Source organism: Schistocerca serialis, chromosome 3 (assembly GCF_023864345.2).
Source record: "Schistocerca serialis cubense isolate TAMUIC-IGC-003099 chromosome 3, iqSchSeri2.2, whole genome shotgun sequence".
NCBI classification, from domain to species: domain Eukaryota; kingdom Metazoa; phylum Arthropoda; class Insecta; order Orthoptera; family Acrididae; genus Schistocerca; species Schistocerca serialis.
The window spans coordinates 691,751,954-691,771,577 of NC_064640.1; positions in this window are offsets into that span (position 1 = coordinate 691,751,954).

Here is a 19,624-nt window from a genome sequence, read left to right on the forward strand (position 1 = left end):
ACTCAAAAGAGACCACTATAGACATGAAAATGAAAGGATATTGTTCTGTTTCTGTATATTTCTGCTGGCAATATGAAATATGCAGACTTATCGACAAGAGAAAATAAATGAAATATGAAGCATAACTACATTACAAGATTAAGTTGAATATTGAGACAAATATATGAAGTATGTACACTGATAAACGAAAGCCACCTGCGGTGTAGCAGTGATTCTGTATGGCATGGATTCGACAGGTCCTTGCAAGATTCCTTGAGATATGTGGAGCCAGATGTCTTCGCTCAGGTCACCCAATTCTCATAAATTACGAGTTAGAGTTCGTGGCCACAAAGCTGGTACTCGATGGTGTTCTATTGAGTTCACATACACGGAATTTTATGGTCACTACATCAATATGAGTTTACAATGAGCTCAAAAGTAGAACAGAATACGGTGCATTTCAGTAAATTCAATAAATTTCATTTTTAGAAACAGCACCACACTTAAAAAAATTTAATACTAGACAATCACCGAGGAAACCTACAAGCAGTATAAGCAAAACAGTGCCTCAAAGACAAAGTAACATCTATGAGAGCGTCATAAGAGTCATTGTCTGGAATTTACTTTTATGTTCTCCGTACAGCAATACAGTATTAGTTTGGATAGTGATCATACACTACATAATCAAAACTATTTGGACACATATTAAGGGGCATTAATATGGGGTATGTCCTCCCTTCATCTTTATGACCGGACTTGAACTCCGTTGGCGATACTTTAAATGGGGTGTCGGAATGTTTGTGGAGGAATGGAAACCCATTCTTCCTCACAAGCCGATACCAGAGAAGGTAGTGATGTGAAACGCTGGAGTCTGAAGCGAAGTCGATGTTCTAACCCATCCTGAAGATGTTCCATGGGGTTCGTGTCAGGCCTCTGAGCAGGCCAGTTCAACTTAGGAAAGTTCTTATCTGCAAACCATTGGCTGCCAGATGGGGCTTTCTGACAGGTTGCGTTATTATACTGATACAAACAATCACTATCTCTGGACTTTTCATTTGTCATACACAGTACACACCACACAATGCTGTAATATGTGTTCATTGCCTTTCGTATGTCCCAATTTCTTAAGGGGCCACCCCCTAACTGTGAAAGAAAAAGAACCCACACTGTAACACCACCTCCTCTGTACATCACTGTTGGCACTACATATGACGCAGGTAACCTTCTCCAGGCATTCGCCAAATCCAGACCGTTCCATATGATTGACTCATCACACCAAATCACTCGTTTTCAGTCATCCACTACCCAGTGGCGTCGCACTTTATATCAACTCAAGCTTTTCTTAGCACTGACTACAGAGATGTGTAGCATAAGAGGGACTGCTCCAGCATTATACACTATTATTTTTAACTCCCTACACAAAGTCATTGCGTTAACTAGACTGCTGTTAGCACTTTGTAACTCCTGAGTGATTCCTTCCTCTGAGTTCATGCAAATTTTTGCAAACGCCCTCCACAATGCTAGGCACTTCATGTCCGTCCCTATATGAGATCTACCTGGGCTTGGTTCAACTGTGTGTGTTCCTTCGCATTTCCATTTCAGAGTCACATCACCAACAGTCGACTTAGGCAACAGTAGAAATGTTGAAATGTCCCTAATGGATTTGGTACTTAGGTGTCGTCTAGTGACTAGTGCGTATTGAACTCACTGTAATCTTCTGACCGACCCATTCTACTGTAGCTGCTACTTTACTGACAATGCAATACTTCCTGAAACGTTTTTTGCTTGTGGTTCCACCTCTTGTGACATCTAGTTCTCAGTGTCACAATACACACTAGTTTCCAAATACTGTTGATCACATAGAGTATGTTACAATTCGTGTCATAAACCTGCCTAAAAATGACTTATAAATAATATAGTCCAGATGGAGATAATCTATATCTCTGAAAGGAATTCATTATAATACTATCAAAACACTTATTAGGAAAAACTCCTACTGTGAACATCATAGCAGCTTTATCTTAAACTTTTTAACACGAGAATGACTGAATTTCTGCATTCCTAAAATGGTGGAAAGTGATCATATTAACCCTACAAAAAATATTTTCATTTTTGACGTGAACAAGAACCTTGTTTTAGTGTTTGTTAATCCATACCTTTTTTCTAGTAATGACAATAATTATTTAACACAATAATTAATAATTATTTATTTCAGCACCCCAAAACGTTATAAATTTATTGTTGCTAATGCTAACAAGTTCCCTACACTGTAGATTTTCATATATTAACTATTTGTATGATCTTCTAGATACGGTTAGTATATTTAGTCCACATTACTCTCGCATGTGCTCTACACATGGCTTTGTATCATTTTTCACCCAAGTCAATGGAATCTGCTAGACGCACTAAGCACAGGTGATTTCTGTTCACTGCCTTGTGTCACTTTACACACTTTTTGCTGGTCTTGTTGCCTTTGCAGAGGCTAATTTATCACTTCCTCCGCTTTATAGGTGGTTTGAGTCCTGTGTCCTCTTCCTTTGTCTAATATTCTTGCTGTTTCGTTCCCCTGGGTTCTTTTGCCAGCTGAAGGTAAAACCTTCTCCCTTTCCGTTTTCTTGTTCATAACTACGTTGTAGATGACCCATGCATTTATTACCGCCATGTCCGAGATGTTGTAGAAGACATGCATTGGCCCTCTCCTACATGCAACCTTTACAGTATATTTACAGGCCATTTGAGCAACCATGTCCACTTCATGCTTTGTTGCATTATAGAATGTTATAATTTCAGGTTTCTTCTTTCCCTCCTTGCTTACTGCTACTTCAACAGGCAGAGTACTCAGAAAAATGATATTTTTATTCTTATTTTCCTGGTGTACAGTCATGGTGTAGTCTGTGTTCCCACTATGGTGCAGGATGGTGAGGAGTGTATTTCAGCATTGGGCTTCCTTATTTCATTGGGGAGTTCACGGTGGATCTTTCGTTGTATCAACTAATGAAGTTTTCATTTCTTTGAGTTTCTCAGCAAGTTCAAGGGACGTAAAGAAGTTGTCTGTAGTCACATTTATTCCTTGATTTACAAATGGCTCCATGAGACGCAGAATAACATACTCTCTAAGCGGTTGCTTCTCTCCATGCATGTCCTCCTCGCCGAGGTATGGGAAAGCATTAGATGTATATACTTCGTTGTTGCATCGATAACTAACCAGAATTTGAGACCATGTTTCTCTGTTTTGTTGGACATGAATTGAGTGAATGTGCAGCTTGTCTTGCTTGGTAATAGCTGTTCATCAATGGCTATATTTTCTCCAGGGCGGTAAGAACAAATACTGTTTTCAATTAACTTTCACCAAATTCCAGATACAAAAGCGAATTTGTTGGCTGCCAGGCGTTCAGCTAGGGTTGATTTTTCATCGAATTGAGAAATTTGAGAAGCTCCTGAAATCTTACCCCTGACATAATGATAGAAGTAGGACCCCAAGGGTGGGATCAGAGATCATCCACAGACTTAACTTTTGTACAAATGACACCCTGAGCATACACGACGGCTCCCAGTTTCTCCAGTTCCTCAAGTGACACAGTCCAGTCATTCTTTTCTAGCACTTTTCGAACAGTTGATTCTGTGTATTTCTTCATGAGATGTAGCATTGCCTCGTCAAAAATAGGACGGAAGGCACATGTGACAGAGCCGTCTACTCGATGGGAAGTGTAAGCAATGGAACCTCGTCCCTCCTCCAAGACGTTCACAGCCAACCTTCTTCCACAAGATGAAAAACTGACACTCTCCCACACGGTTCTATCCGTAGCAACCAACCATCTTTGTAGTCGCTTCGAACTGTGCCTGCAGTGATAAAAAGGAGAAGACTGACCTGAAAGCATATGAATCTCTTCCACTAATCGCTCCTTGTTCACAATTTCTTCATCTTCACTTATCTCAGGTACATAATCATCATCTTCATCAGTGAAGTCAATTTCCGATTCAACTTCGTTATTCACGAAGATATGTAACACTTGTTCTTCAGAATGATCACGCTGACGATACGTGTTCGAAAACGTTCGGCTATTATTCGAAAGGTACGATAGTAACTGTGGTAGATGGGAATTTACACTCACCAAGTTGCAAGCATGAGCAGCAACTGCTCTGTAAGACTGCTTACAACTGCCGCTTCATTGTTGGATAATTTACTTATATTCAGAACAGAAATCACAGTGGGGTCAAATTGATCCCTTCCACTGTTCTAGGTACACTATGTGAGCAAACGTATCTGGAAACCTGGCTGAAAATGACTGACAAGTTGATGGCGCCCACCGTCGGTAATGATGGAATTCAATATGGTGTTGGCCCATCCTTACCCCTGATGACAGCTTCCACCCTCGCACTCATACGTTCAGTCAGGTATTGGAAGGTTTCTTGGGGAATGGCAGCCCAATCTTCACGGAGTGCTGCACCGAGGAGAGGTAACGATGACGGTCGGTGAGGCCTGGCACGAAGTCGGCGTTCCAGAGTATCCCAAAGGTGTTAAATAGGATTCAGGTCAGGACTCTGTGCAGACCAGTCCATTACAGGGATGTTATAGTCGTGTAACCACTCCGCCACACGCCGTGCATTATGAAAAAGTGTTCGATTGTGTTGAATGATGCAATCGCCATCCCCGAATTGCTCTTCAACAGTGGGATGCAAGAAGGTGCTTGAAACATCAATGTAGGCCTGTGCTGTAATAGTGCCACGCAAAACAACAAGGGGTGCAAGCCCCCTCCGTGAATCACACGACCACACTATAACACCACGCCTTCGAATTTTACTGTTGGCACTACACACGCTGGCAGATGAAGTTAATCAGGCATTCACCATACCCACTCCCTGCCATCGGATCCTCAAATTGTGTACCGTAATTCATCATTCTAGGCAACGTTTTTTCACTGTTCAGTCGTCCAATGTTTACGCTGCTTATACCAAGCGAGGCATCGTTTGGCATTTACCGGCGTGGTGTGCGGCTTATGAGCAGCCGCTCGGCCATGAAATCCAAGTTTTCTCACCTCCCGCCTTACTGTCGAAGTACTTGCAGTGGATCCTGATGCAGTTTGGAATTCCTGTGTGATGATGGTCTGGATAGATGTCTGCCTATTAGACAACTGCCGACGGTCTCTGTCGGTCAACAGACAAGGTCGACCGGTACGCTTTTGTGCTGTACGTGTCCCTTAACGTTTCCACTTCACTATAAAATCGGAAACAGTGGACCTAGGGATGTTTAGGAGTGTGGAAATCTTGTGTACAGACGTATGACAGAAGTGACACCCAGTCACCTGATCACGTTCGAAGTCCGTGAGTTCCGCGGAGCGCCCCATTCTGCTTTCTCACGATGTCTCATGACTACTGAGGTCGCTGATATGGAGTACATGGCAGTAGGTGCTAGCACAATGCAGCTAATATGAAAAACTTATGTTTTTGGGGGTGTCCGGATACTTTTGATCACATAGTATATATCGGATGAAATGTCGAAGAAGATATAAATATTTTGCAAATCCTAAGACATCATCGTAAAGAGCAGACAAAATTATCAAAAGCCATATTATTTTATTAACGAAGTATGTAACTGGATATTAAAATGAAGAAAAAAGTATGACAGGGGCAATTTTGACCACTTCCACCGTTTTAGTATTTGTTAGATAATCTGACTGGTAGCCACCTTAAGATAAGACGTCAATTATTCCTTAAAAGCCTAATTACCAAATTTCAAGGACCACCGTGAAGTGAGATAACTAGGAATTTAGAAGCTATGAATATAACGTAAGTCCCCAGAATCACTATCATAGCTATCTCAAAGACAAGATTAGACTTATTATAGTGCACTGTTGGGCACATAAGCAATCATTTTTCTTATGATGTGTATGTGAGTGAAACGGGAAGAAGCCCTAGTAAATGATACAAATGGAAGCACCCTTTGTCATCCAGTGTCTTGAAAAATATAGATGTAGAAGTAATAGGAGCTGTTTCTGCGGCTTTTATGTTATTCCTTGCCATGTGATAGTCACAACCCCTTCTAGTTTCGTAAATATGTTCGTCTTTGTTTAGATTATTCTTCTACTTGTATTTTAAAATTGCTTTTACAGGTTTAGAAATATATATTTGGGAAAGTACTGCATTTGAATTAAGCATTGATGAAATTTTTTGGTCAGCTTTTCGTTCATTTTTAAGAATTGTTGTTGATAGCTATGTTAATAAAGCATGATGAATACTGGCACCTTAATAATTTCGATTTCTTTAACTTTTTTAAATCTCAGCAATGAATTAAAGCACAGATTGTACAGTAACATTTTACAAAATTAAATAATACCTTTAGTTCAGCGTTATGGAATTTCAGTTCCAAAATACCTCTAAAATGTCTTTTTCATTGATTGATTATCACAAATTCGTTCCAGGTGTATCCAAAAACCCAAACCAGAGGTTTAAATTAGAGGTCGATATGATATTTACTTTGCCGGTCGTTGTGGCCGAACGGTTCCAGGCGCTTCAGAACGGAACCGCGCGACCGCTACGGTCGCAGTTTCGAATCCTGCCTCGGTCATGGATGTGTGTGATGTCGTTAGGTCAGTTAGGTTTAAGTAGTTCTAAGTTCTAGGGGACTGTGACCTCATATGTTAAGTCCCATAGTGCTCAGAGCCATTTGAACCATTTTGATATCTAGTTTTTGGATTGCAGCCAGATGACGCTGACAGCTTGCCAAAATGTTTCGAGTGACAACCATTCAGCCATCTTCATATGAGTGTTTTGCACTGGAGATGGCTGGTGCACATAGCCATATTTACATCAGAAATTGGCACATGTGGTTAGATTTCCGCTGCATGTGCGCCCTCTGTCTAGTTTATCACTCTCTTCAAATGTCGCTCCATCTCAAGTCACAGGGCATGCCTTATGGTGATGTTACATGCACACCATCTGTCAGAATTCGTGCCCACGGAATTAAATTTCAGGAGTCAAGATAATGAAATTAATCGCCAATAGCCGTTTCATTGGGCATAAAATGTTTTCTTCTGTTGCATATTAAGGTACGGTAACTACTGGGTTTGCTACCTTATCCAGTTGAAAGCCACTGTCGTGGTTAATAAGACCTTCCACCAAATGTATTTCCACAGATTCTTCAATAACTTACTCCTAGACAGATCTCGTTGGGATGAAGATTCCCACGGCAGAATAATCTATAGACCATCCTGTGAAGATAGAATGTCCAGCTATGACTGAATCTGGATATTCCAGAATATAAAGACATTAAAAGCACTAGATATTTAAAAAACCTTCCAGAAATGTTAATAGTACATAAAAAATAGTTGCTTATGGTCGGGTTTGATCTGGGGACCAGTTGTATGACATTAAGCTATGCTAACCACGACGCCATGATTCATAAACCGCATCTCAAAGCATTGTTCCCTCTTCTAGGGAAACAGTGACCTGCTGTTTCAGAAATTCTCATTCGAGCCGAGTACAGAACCCTGGATATAGATCTGGACAATGGTCCTCTACATGGCTGCACTGTTTGATCCTCACATTCTGTTCGGGTTATGTTACATCATCTTCACTATGATGACATGGCATAAACCGCATCTCACTGCACTGCTCCCTCTTCTAGGGAAACAGTGACCTTCTGTTTCAGAAATTCTCATTCGAGCCGAGTACAGAATCCTGGATATAGATCTGGACAATGGCCCTCTGTATGGCTGTACTGTTTGATCCTCACATTCTGTTCGGGTTGTTAAGTTACATCATCTTCACTATGATGACATGAAAGGTAAGCCCTCCCATTGAAGTTCCACAATCGTTGGATGGGTCTTCACTTTCCAAGGCCATCCCATCGTCGATCTGCACCTTTGGAATGTAGTAGGGCCCCATGAAGTGGACATGGACATCTCTGAGCTTTTGTCTTCTTAATGAAGATACATACTCCTTGACTTCATTGTGGTGTCTGACAAGCCACGAAGGATACAATACAGCCCAGAGTAGCGCTTTAGTACCTTTTCTGATAGCCTCACTTTCCCCACAGATGTAAAAATCCATAGCAAGTCTCTCTCACTGTATCTCACTGGCCGGTGGTTGGAGTTATAGCACTCATTGTCTTTCTCCTAGCTATAGAGTGCCCATATGCTAGTGAGTTGTCTTGCTTCATACATGTTGGTACGAGGTGTTTCACGCAGTCATTATTAGTGTCATCCAGTTGAAATGGTAACAGTGTATCCATTCCTGTTTTATCCTTGTGACTGTGGAGAAGAAAGAACAACGTGCAGCCTGTAGAATCTTGCCATATTCTATTGTATGTGAATACCACAACACGTGGTATTGTATTCCAATCTCTCTGTTCAACATCAGTGCACATCAATGTGCAAATCTTCCAATATCTTAAGAAACCATTCTGTGATGCCACTTGTCTGTGAATTATAGGCAGTTTTCATCGTGTGGGTGATGACGCAACGCGAAATTCCCTCTGATACTCGTCTCAACTGAATGATCAGAGACAATCATACAGGGTGCTCTGTGTTGCAAATGGTTTCTTCTACAAGGAACTTCGCAGTTTCTGGTCCTTCAGCAGTTGCCACAGCCTTGCTAACAGCATAGCAGGTGAGGCAGTCTGTGAAGACTATTATCCAACGATTTCCATTTGTATGCTTTGGGAACCTCACCAAAAGATCGATTCCATTTCTATAGAATGACACTGCTGCAGATAGGATTCGTACTAAGTGCAACACTTGCTTCCATTCTTGTCATTTCTTACAGTGACTCACATAGTATATTAATGTATCAGTGAAGTTCTGGCCAGAGATACCTGCGCCTAATTCTGTCCAGAAACTTCATGAATCTCAGGAGACCAGACATGGGAACACAATGTAAGTACTTCATGAAAACTAGCCCTAGATGAGATAGAATGATGAGCAACCACTTCTGCACCACTCAATCACAGTTCCTCTTACACAATGCTCTGTTTGGTAATTGGAATTCTCCTTTGTTAAGTTTCTCCTCCTTCAAGGCATCTATGGTTTTCAGCAGTTCTGGATCACAGTAGACCTGACGGGTCCTTTAAGTTAATGAGGCAACACAGAACACAGTGGTTCAACAGTGAATCGTTTGCCAAATAAATATTGCCACAACTTATTGATGGCCTAAAAAACTGCAGGGCACTATTTGTTGGTTGAAGAGCAGTTTACCTAGGCCTTTGAGAGTATTCTGGAATGATAAGCTGTCAGCTTCTCGGCATCTTTCTGAATTTGTACTAGAACCTCCTCCATTCCATATCCGCTTGTGTCACTGTGTAGTCCGGTCTCGGGATTCTCGTCATACAATGCTAGAATTGGAGAAGATGTTAGCTCCCCCATAAGGGTAAGGAAAGATCATTCTTGTATCTACTTTCTCGAAAATTTGACACCTCCCTACAGTAGTTCTTGAAAGGCACATGACTTGGTATAGAAGACCTTCATAAATTGCCTGTAGTATGAGCACTTTCTGAGATGTCTTTTTACATCACGAATGTGCTGAGGAATTGGGAAACGTGTGATTATTCTTATTTCCTCTGGATCGCCATCCACTAGATGCCCAAATATTTCTAATTCTTAGGCGACAAAGAGGATTCAGCTGGAGACTTGCAGTCCGAAGACGCTTCAACACAGCTGTCACGCATCTTTGATATTCTTTAAATGTCGTCAAAAAAACGACAAAGCCATCCAGGTAGTAAAGACACACCGTCCATTTAAGGTGTCAAAGAAGGTTTTCCATTACACGCTAGAAGGTGTCCGGTGCATTACACAGTCAAAATAGCAGATTTTTAAACAAAGAGGCCATCAAGTATTATCAGGCCAGTTTTTCCTGGTCAGCCTAATCAAACTCGATTAGACTGTCTGAATGTCCACAGCTGAGAGATACTTTGCTCCTTTCAAGCAGTCTAGGGTGTCATCATTGCAGGGCAATGGATAAACATCTTTCTTTGTGATTTTGTTCAGTCGTTAGTGGTCGACACAAACGTCATGTGCCGTCCTTCTTCACAATTACCACAGAGAAGGAGTAAGGACTCTCTGAAAGCTGAATGACGTCATCTTGGAGCATCTTCTCCACTTCCTCGGCGATTATTCGATGTACACCTTGCGGCACTCTATATGAGCGTTGACTAGTTAGTAGATGATTCCCACAGTTGATGCAGTGTTTTACCATGGGCCGTTCAGTCTATCTTTTCTCTCTCCAGATTTCAATGTACCCGAGAACTGATGCACAACGGTTGTCACTTGCCAGTGTTGTTCCTTGGTTGGGCCACGTCCTATTGACAGTCCCTCCCCTGCATTGTTTGTAGTGGTAGTCATGTATAGTTCATCATGGATGACACTAAGCTGCCTACCTGGACTAACATGATGGTCCCCACTTACATATAGCTAACTATATGTTGTTGTGTTCCAACGTCTTCCATTGTAAACCACTGCTCAGAGCAATTTTTGTTACGTGTCCCTGTTGGAATACTGTGATCATCCACAGTATACGACTACTTCTGACTCCTACAAGAAGTCTCATCTAAGAATATCACTGGTAACGACATTCTGTTAAAATGAGAAATTCGAAGAGCTGTGTTCCACCACTGATAGTTATTCATGCAATATATGTTCTCATGGACTGGACGTATTTGCCATTTACGATGTTCAGCACTATCACTTTTGTATCATGGAACATAGTCTTTTTATCTGACGACGGTAATCATCCAACATTACAGAAAAGGAAGCCACTGGGTCTCTAGTGCCCAGATAGGTTGGCCCTTGATATTGACATTAGTGTTATTCACTGACATCTTGGTGGTTATCGTCCATGGAGGATGAGCATCTGAGGCAACTTCACCTCTACAGCTGGTCACCTTGCCAGTTTATCCAAATTCGGCAGCTAGGTGGACAGCGATGGTGGGTTGGGGAGCGACCTCCTACACGCTACACCGATGGGCTTTGCCGCACAGATCGACTATAATCGTCTGTAGCTGACTGGTCTGAATAGAACTATTGTGACTGATGATGTCTGGTGATGTAATCATTGTGTAACATAGGGTCTCTCTCGCTGCAGTAGCGTAGAATGTTTCTAAGGTATCCACAGTGAAAGCACACTGGAGGGTTCTTCTCCACCGTCCCAATGTCTCTTATTCTGCGGGGCATTGCACTTGGGGGAGGAATTGGTTGCATCTGCGTTAGTTGGGTGCTGGGTTGTCGTTTGACAGTTACAGCATAAGTCTATATTGGCCGAGTCCATTCTTCATGGTGTGTTCGGATCGTGGCGAAGATGGTGTTAAGGACCTATACACCTTGTCTTCATTATCCTCTATTACCTCCTGACAAAATGAGTCGACATTCATGGCTGCTATCTCTTGTGTACTCTATCTGACATTTCTGGCTGCTACACACCGCTGTATCTCTTCCTATACTATCTGACGTATAAGAGAGGGGAGCTCATGCTGGTCATCAGCAATAGAGACCAGATTTGGCAACTGGTCATTCCTATTTCATTCGACTCTTTTCTGTTGCATTTCCTGATCTCTTCGTTTCGCTGAACCATTTTATGAATTCCTCTATTGTTGTGTCGTCCTTTACCAGTACAACTTGAAACATGTCTTCTGTGACTCCTTTCAAGTGTTAGGTTTTGTTGGCTTCTCTTATATTTGGATTTATGATGTGGCATAGGGCCAACACATTCCGTATGTGGGGCAGTGTTGTTTCCTCACGATTTTGGGACTTGCTCTTCAACTGTTCTTCCGCGAAACGGACTTGCTGTTGATTTTTATCAAACTTTTCTTCAGTTCAACCTGGAACATGTCTCAGCTGTTGAGATTCTCCTCACTGTTTTCAAACCACTGTTGAGTTTTGCCAACCAAGTAAAAGTAAATGCTTGCCAAACATGTCATGTCATTTCACCCACTATACTCGACAATGCTTCAGTCATTTAGTCGAGATCTGACCAGCATCTCCAGAAAACAATGATGGATGCATAATGAGCGGCTGATCTAATGCTGTGTCAGAATGCGTCTGTCACCTGAATACACAGATCCTAGGAACGATGTGCTTCTTATATTCTGGTTCCTGTCGATGAAGGCGAAGGCTTTTACATTGCCTCATTGGAGCCATGGTGATGTTACTGCTTTACAGTACAGAGCATCTCCACCAAACAACGTTGCATCTTCACATCCAAATCCGAAAGCAGGTCGTCAATTGATATACAACACTTGGCACTGAAAGCAAGTTTATTTCGAATACCAGTGTCCAGCTAGAACAGAACTGAACCCCAGGACGGAGAGGGCAACTATTTACACAAACATCAAATATTGCAGAATATGCAGGCATTAAAAACATGAAAACGATCCAGAAATGATATACACTACGTAACATATGAGTGGTGATGATCGGGTTTTTAACTGGCGACATGTAGTGACGCTAACTACGATAACACGCTGCATACACCATAACTTATGGCGTTATTAAAGATCTAAGATAAAATTTATTGTAATGGAATACATGTTTCACACATTCCTGTGAATTTGCTCTACAAACGAGTTGGCAACTAAATGGTCCTTCAGTGTATTCTCTAATTGTGGCTTAGGGGGAGAATGAGCCACAGTGAGACAAAAAAACTGTTTTTTTTTTTTTTGCTATAAAATTGTCGATTTCGGCTAGGGGAAGAGTGAATTCTGAGACAGTAGTAAGTTAACTGCACATCATGCATCCATCAGTGTTTTCCAAGGAGGCTGGTCAGGACCTGACAAAAAATTGTTTCTGATTACAAAAATGTAAGTACCTACTTTATTACCTATATTTTTTTATTTTAATTTGTTCTTTAGTTAACATTCTGAAAGCTATGAAGCAGACATATCCCTATTGGCTGAATGAAATTTGTGGGTGGAAGTCATTCTAACGTCACTGTCTTTCACTGAAGGAATACGAATACAATAAAAAGAGAAAAAAAAAGACGCACCATGATGGAACTATCCGAACTGGACGAAGTCTGTAGATGTAATATACAACTTACATTTAGAGATAGACATATTATTACAGGTTCACGAAAGTTGGATGATTTAATCCAGAAAAAATGCTTCACAAAATGAGCAAGCCAGTAATGCGTTGGTCCATCTGTGGCCCTCACGCATCCAGTTACATGGCTTGGCATTGTTTTACAGAGTTGTTGGATGTCCTCCAGAGGGATATCGTCCCAAACTCTGTGCAACTGGCACGTTAGATCATCAAAATCCAGAGCTGGTTGGAGGTCCCTGCGCACAATGGTCCAAATGTTCCCAGTTGGGGAGAGATTGGGGACCTTGCTGGCCAAGGTGGGATTTGGCAAGCATGAAGACAAGCAGCAGAATCTCTTGCCGTGTGTGGGCGGGCATTAACTCGCTGAAATGTAAGCCTTCGATGGCTTGCCATGAAGGGCCACAAAACCGGGCATAGAATATCGTCGATGCAGCACTGTGCTCTAAGGGTGCCACAGATGACAAGCACAGGGATCCTGCTATCAAATTAAGTGGCACTACAGACCTTCACTCGTTGTTGTCGGGTGGTATGATTCACGATAGTCAGGTTGGTATCCAGCCAGTCTGGGGGTCAACGGACACGTCTTTGCTGGTCATTGGAACTCAGTTCGAAGCGGAACTCATCACTAAAGACAATTCTACTATCGCGAGCTCTGAGTGTTTCTCTGACCATTGCTCGGTCCTCTCATTCTGTCGTCTCTCTAAGTCGAACGCTTACTTCTTGACTTTGTGTTCGACCATGATTCAGCCGTTCCAGCCAATATCGGTAGTGAGCGGTACGCCGATTACACCAACCGACTTCTTTGAACCAAATTACACTTTGTCTCTCAAAAGCTGACATCTGCATATATTGTTCACACACCTGTCTGTGGCGCACGGTTACTGTCAAGACTGAGTGCACGGAATGAAAATCGCAAATACTTCATGCTCTAGTATAGACATGTCCCCTGTTTACTATCCTTGCCAGCTGAGCAGAGAAATTGCTCTGAAACATCACAAATTCACCCATAGGCCGCTAAAGTTTATAATTTTGGCTCTTCCAACGATACCTGTATGAATATCAATTTCCTACAAACTGGCATAACTCTTTCATGGTGCATGTATGTTTAGAGGCCTATGATGTGTTGACCTCCATGGCGTGTGTACTGGAAGAACCGCTCTGCTAACTGTCGGGATGGCGTTGGCCTGTCCCATCTGGGCGTTTAAGTTCGGTGGGTTGACAGGGACTGGGGTGTTGGCAGGAAGTGGGGAGGTGCAGATGGTGGTAGTAACATAGACGACATTCAGGAAATCTCTTTGCTGTTCCAACAACTTCAGCACATACGTGGGTATGCCCTCATCTAATAGCACAGCATGGCGTCTCTCCTTGGCGTCCACGTTTCTCTTGTGTGGTCAGTTCACATATCCTCTGGCTCATGCGAAAAACCACTATGCTGCGGAACGTAATCTGGGTGGCAGCTGACAAGTAACCCTTTAAGTGTGAGGTCGCAAGTTCAATCCTTAGTAAGGCTCATTTTAAAGTATTGTGTTAACAGTTACGACAGAAAAAATATTAGCTGCTAATGATTCACCATTTGCATCGGGGAGGGGGGGGGGGAGGGGCAGAAAATGAGTGTTCGGGAGCTGTAGAGATCAGTCTTGTACGGGATGTTTGTATTACTTCACTGAATAGACATCATCGACACCCACGAAATGTTCAAAACAAACCATTAACTTGCACCATGAAAACAGAATGAAAAATGGAGCGTCACAGTGATCACAATGATTCGCACCATCACGAACGATCGAAGGTGAACTTCTTGGGAGCTACAAACCGTACAGGACGTGGAGCTAGGCGTGCACTCTTACAGAATGCATGTAGAAGCATATTAGCGCAATAGCGTGATGAGAACTAATGGAACGTGATGGCATGAATCACATTTTGCATCCGAAAAAACAGATTTTATGTCATGTGACCTTTCCCACTGTCTTATGAAACGGCCTTCAAAGCCACAATCAGTATCTTTTTTCAGCCAAAATTTCATCTACAGGGTGCTTATAATTAATCTTTCGCTACGTGAGAAGGCCCCCATGAAAAACGAGTCATCATGGGACAACGAAACTTCGTGGAAACAAATGTAAGGACACGCAGAAGAGAAATAACGAGTAACCCATTTAAAGGAACACATTTTAACTTCCATATCAGAGGGTAATATCTGTTAACTGCAAACCGAATTTTCGTTTCAGGTTAGAAACGTTGGTCAATGTGATGTCTACAGCCTGGAATCACACTAGAGATTGTTCACAGCACTTTTCGAATGATGGACTGTGTAATGTTCAGCTGTCGTGACACAGTTCGTGTACTGCTTGGAGATGGCACATTTCATCCCGTATTCTCTGTCATGGTAACAGTAACTTCAACAAATTGTGGCGTAATTGGCAGTCAGCCTCTAGCACGATCAATTCCCAAATCGCCAATTAATTCGAACTTCTCAATTATTTTCTTCAACCCCAGTGCAGAAAGAGGGCTCGCGAAGAGCAGCACTGTTGCTGTTGTTTTGTTAAAACAGCTTTACAAGTAAAGTCCTGCTCACCTTGTCCAGACTCATGTTGACTATCTGCAACTATACCCACACTGATACTCGTGTATCAACTCTACAGCAAGCCATGGCACTAACACTACTAACAATACAAATCCTGCAGCGCATATTCTGAACATCATTCTGTTAAGCTCGGTACCAAAGGAGCCCAGGTTCGATATCCAGTAGGGTTGGAGACTTTCTCCTCTTGGGGATTAGGTGTTATGTTGTCTTCACGTTTGTAACGTCGTAACTGACATTAAGCTATTGATATGGATGTATGGGTAACGTTCTGAATGCCAGTAAACTAAAAAATAAAAATAACTGGATACCCATACTTTAAATTCGTTTCTGTCTACCCTGGCTCAAGTAGTGAAAATTGTAATTGAAACCAACCTGTATATAAACGACTCTCTCCTTTCCTTGAAGCTCCATCAGAATGCACTCCCCAGTTTTTGTTTGACATTCAAGATTTTCAAAAATTAATGCAGGCAACAAGGCCAAAGAGTCTTTGTCATTTGATATCGTAATTTCCTCTTATTTTTCTTCCTCTGAACTTTCACCACTGAGCATACCGAATGATCTCTTAATATATTTTGTTACTGTTAGTTTATTTTCTTCATGCCAATTATTCACCTTCACAGCAAGTTCTTTCTCTGTAGAGTCGGTGATTGGACTTGGTGGCTGTTGTGTGTCACTTTATGCCTGTTTTTCGCTTTGATATAGTCTCTAGACTCATGCATATTCACAACTCCTTTTTTCTCATTTAGACTAGAGATTAACAGCATGTTTGGCCAAGTGGAAGAAGCCTCTCACTCATTAGGATCTTCTTCTCTCATGGCGCAATCAGAGAAAGTAGCTATACATATTTTGCTTTTACAGTTTGTAGTCAATATTAATCAATAAAATAATAAAATATGTAAAAACTCAGATTTTATTCTCTAACATAACTACGCAGCAACACTGGGCGTGTGAGTATGGAAAGCTCTCATGGGTCACACTGACAATACCTCAGTGTGTTCATAACTTCCGTCTCACTCTGTCCGAAGCGTTACATTTTTGAAAATACTATCCACCTAACCACAAAATGTTACACAACATCAAACCGCAAAATATGTAGTTAGAAGTATGTAGATTCCAGATATACTTGATTTCTAACTGATTTAAGTTAATAACTACATCCTACTTCTGATACAAAGAATTTACTTTTCGGGTCTTCAAAAAGATGCTCTAACTTGATTCAAAGGCAGCAACACTGCTCAGGTCAAGGTAGCTATGAGTATTGGAAAAACATCGATTGTGGAACAAAGTATCGTTATCCAAGATGGTGGCGATGACGTCATCCAAGACGTCGGATTTTGGCTTGAAGTTTGAATTTTGGCAGGAAAGTGCCACACCCCCCATCGCCCGAAAAATGACACGAAGTTCAAATTCCAACGTGATAATGCGTCACACCTAGGAAAATGGCGAGAAAAATGGACTTGTATTTATTATTTAACCAGTTTCACCACTGTGTCTGGATTCCAACTGGCTTAGTTCATATCATCATCACCAAAGAGCGCCACCGTGACGTCAGATCATGACGCAAGTACTGATATTCAAGATGGCTGCACCCAGTGTATCCACCACGTGGCTTGGTACACAGAGGATGCTGTCTTGACATCAGCTGATGACACGAGTACCGTTATCCAAGACGGCGACAATTATTTTTTTTCGCCACTCAGATGACCAGAATTGGTGGTGCACATTCAGCCTTTGCTCAGCTGTCGTTGTCAAACCACCGTCATGTCCTCGATCATGGAGATGAATGTGAAGGATAGAGCAGCTTTCAATAGCTGCATTACATGTAGACATTCGAGAGACGACTGTAGCCATGGTTCACTACATCACGTATGGAAGAATATGATAATGGAGGAGTGTAGGAGGAATAGGTACAAGAATTCTGTTCCACAGATTTCGGCAATGCAGAGGGATGGAACCAGGATGCATATCGTAACCAGCACATGCTCATGCACATGCGCAAACTGCCGAGATATTCATCATGAAGCATTCACTCTCCCAAAACGGAAGAGACGTCCAGTTGATGTCAATTTGCTTCGGTCTACGCATATTCGTATACTCCGTATATACAATTGAAGATCAGCTGCTCAGCCCCCCCCCCCCCCCCCATCCTCGTGGCTATGCCAAATGTGTTCTATCAATGAGTTATTGGTGTTTGAGTGGGATGAGTTTAACATCTATGTTGTTTGTAAGCATACAGTCGAGGACTGCCCCCATAGCCTCCTATGTGCGGAATGGAAGTGCGCATTAATGTTCGAACATATGCAGAGGAAGAATACAGTCTTGCAAATAAATGGTTCAAATGGTTCAAATGGCTCTGAGCACTACGGGACTCAACTGCTGTGGTCATAAGTCCCCTAGAACTTAGAACTACTTAAACCTAACTAACCTAAGGACAGCACACAACACCCAGCCATCACGAGGCAAATAAATGCGTTCCAGCAAGATGCTTTAAAGATGCATTACCCATCTCATGGAAACATCTGTTATTGTTGGAACTGTCTATCTTTTCTAAAAGCACCATATAAGCTCCCAGCCCACAAGAGACGACTGTCTCCGATCCAGCAGACTGAAGAACTGATCTAGTTCACGAGCTCAGCGCTAGAGAGTGCTTCGATAGGTCATGTGATCAAACGATTCAGCCAATATGAACACGGTATCATAAAGACGTAGGTGGATGGTATATAAGAAGGACTCAGCCACTGCTCGATCTCTGTTCAGGTCAGTCAGTCAGTCAAGATGAAGTGTCAGTCACCACAGCAGCAGCAGCAGCAGAATAGGGGGAGGAAGCAGCAGAAAAGTATCTATTTTACAATATTACTATTATTATTATTATTATTTCTGTAGCAGCAGCATGTTATGCTTATGAATATTGTTCTTTGTCCGCTAGCGTCACCCGTGATGTCAGCATCAGTATGTTCCAACCTGTCGGGGCCCACACATGTGGTGACCTCGGACTCTTCCACACAGGATCCTGCAGTACAGCTTTTCAGAATGCTGAAGCAGGATAGCGAGGTGCTAATGTCAGTGCCAGAGACTGCATTTGAGGTGGCTTCACACAAGAGACGTACAACCATCAGTGCAAGAACAGCAGGCTAACCGCGCTGGTGTGGATGAGAAGATACTGACCTCCAGTGCACCACAGCCTTTACTGTTCGCCTCATGCTATGTGTTAACAGTTAGTGGTTCAAAATGTCTTCATGTAGGACTTGAAGTTACACAAGACAGTAGCCTGTCAACTGTGTTACTGCTCGAAAATGTGCCCAAAAATATTAAAGTTAGGTTCTCTGACTACGAGTGGGATGAACTCCGTCGTGTAAAAACATACATCAAGAAGCATATGACAACCGAATACGCTCCATCCCACTCCTACCAGGACATGTACTGCGGCAGTCTAACTGTGAGTATTCTATCAATGTATGATCATGCTACAATAAGAATTAAAAGTGCTGAGGGTCATAGTATTTTCATGCAGCGCTCGACTATTGATAACTTATTCAATCTAGACGTGGCAGTAACTAGTACAATAGAGAGACTAAATAGATGGGGCCCATATGTTCAAGCTGTATACAGTGACATCATTAACTGGCTTCACACATGCAGCATTCACATAGAAGATATAGATCATTGTTTAAGTACATGTATAACTGCAGTGCCGAAGTCTTGTGCTATTCCTCGCATAGGTGTTGAAAATGTTGAACTCAAATTTAGTGATGGAATAATAGGCTGTTGCAATGCGCCTATAACATTACGAGATATATATGCTGAATCTGAGGGATACAAGAAGCAGCTATTTTCGAAATACTGTACTTCTGCTGCACCATTTAAAAAAGAATGAACTTATTGTTTTCCACGCTGATCATAATTGTATATCTTGAATAAATAAATATATTTATAATCTTAAATTTCTGTTTGTCTTTTTTATTTCTCTAGATAAAAATGTCACATACGTTAATGCACGTTAGTATACGTTTATGCACGTTAATGTACGTGACACTCTTCC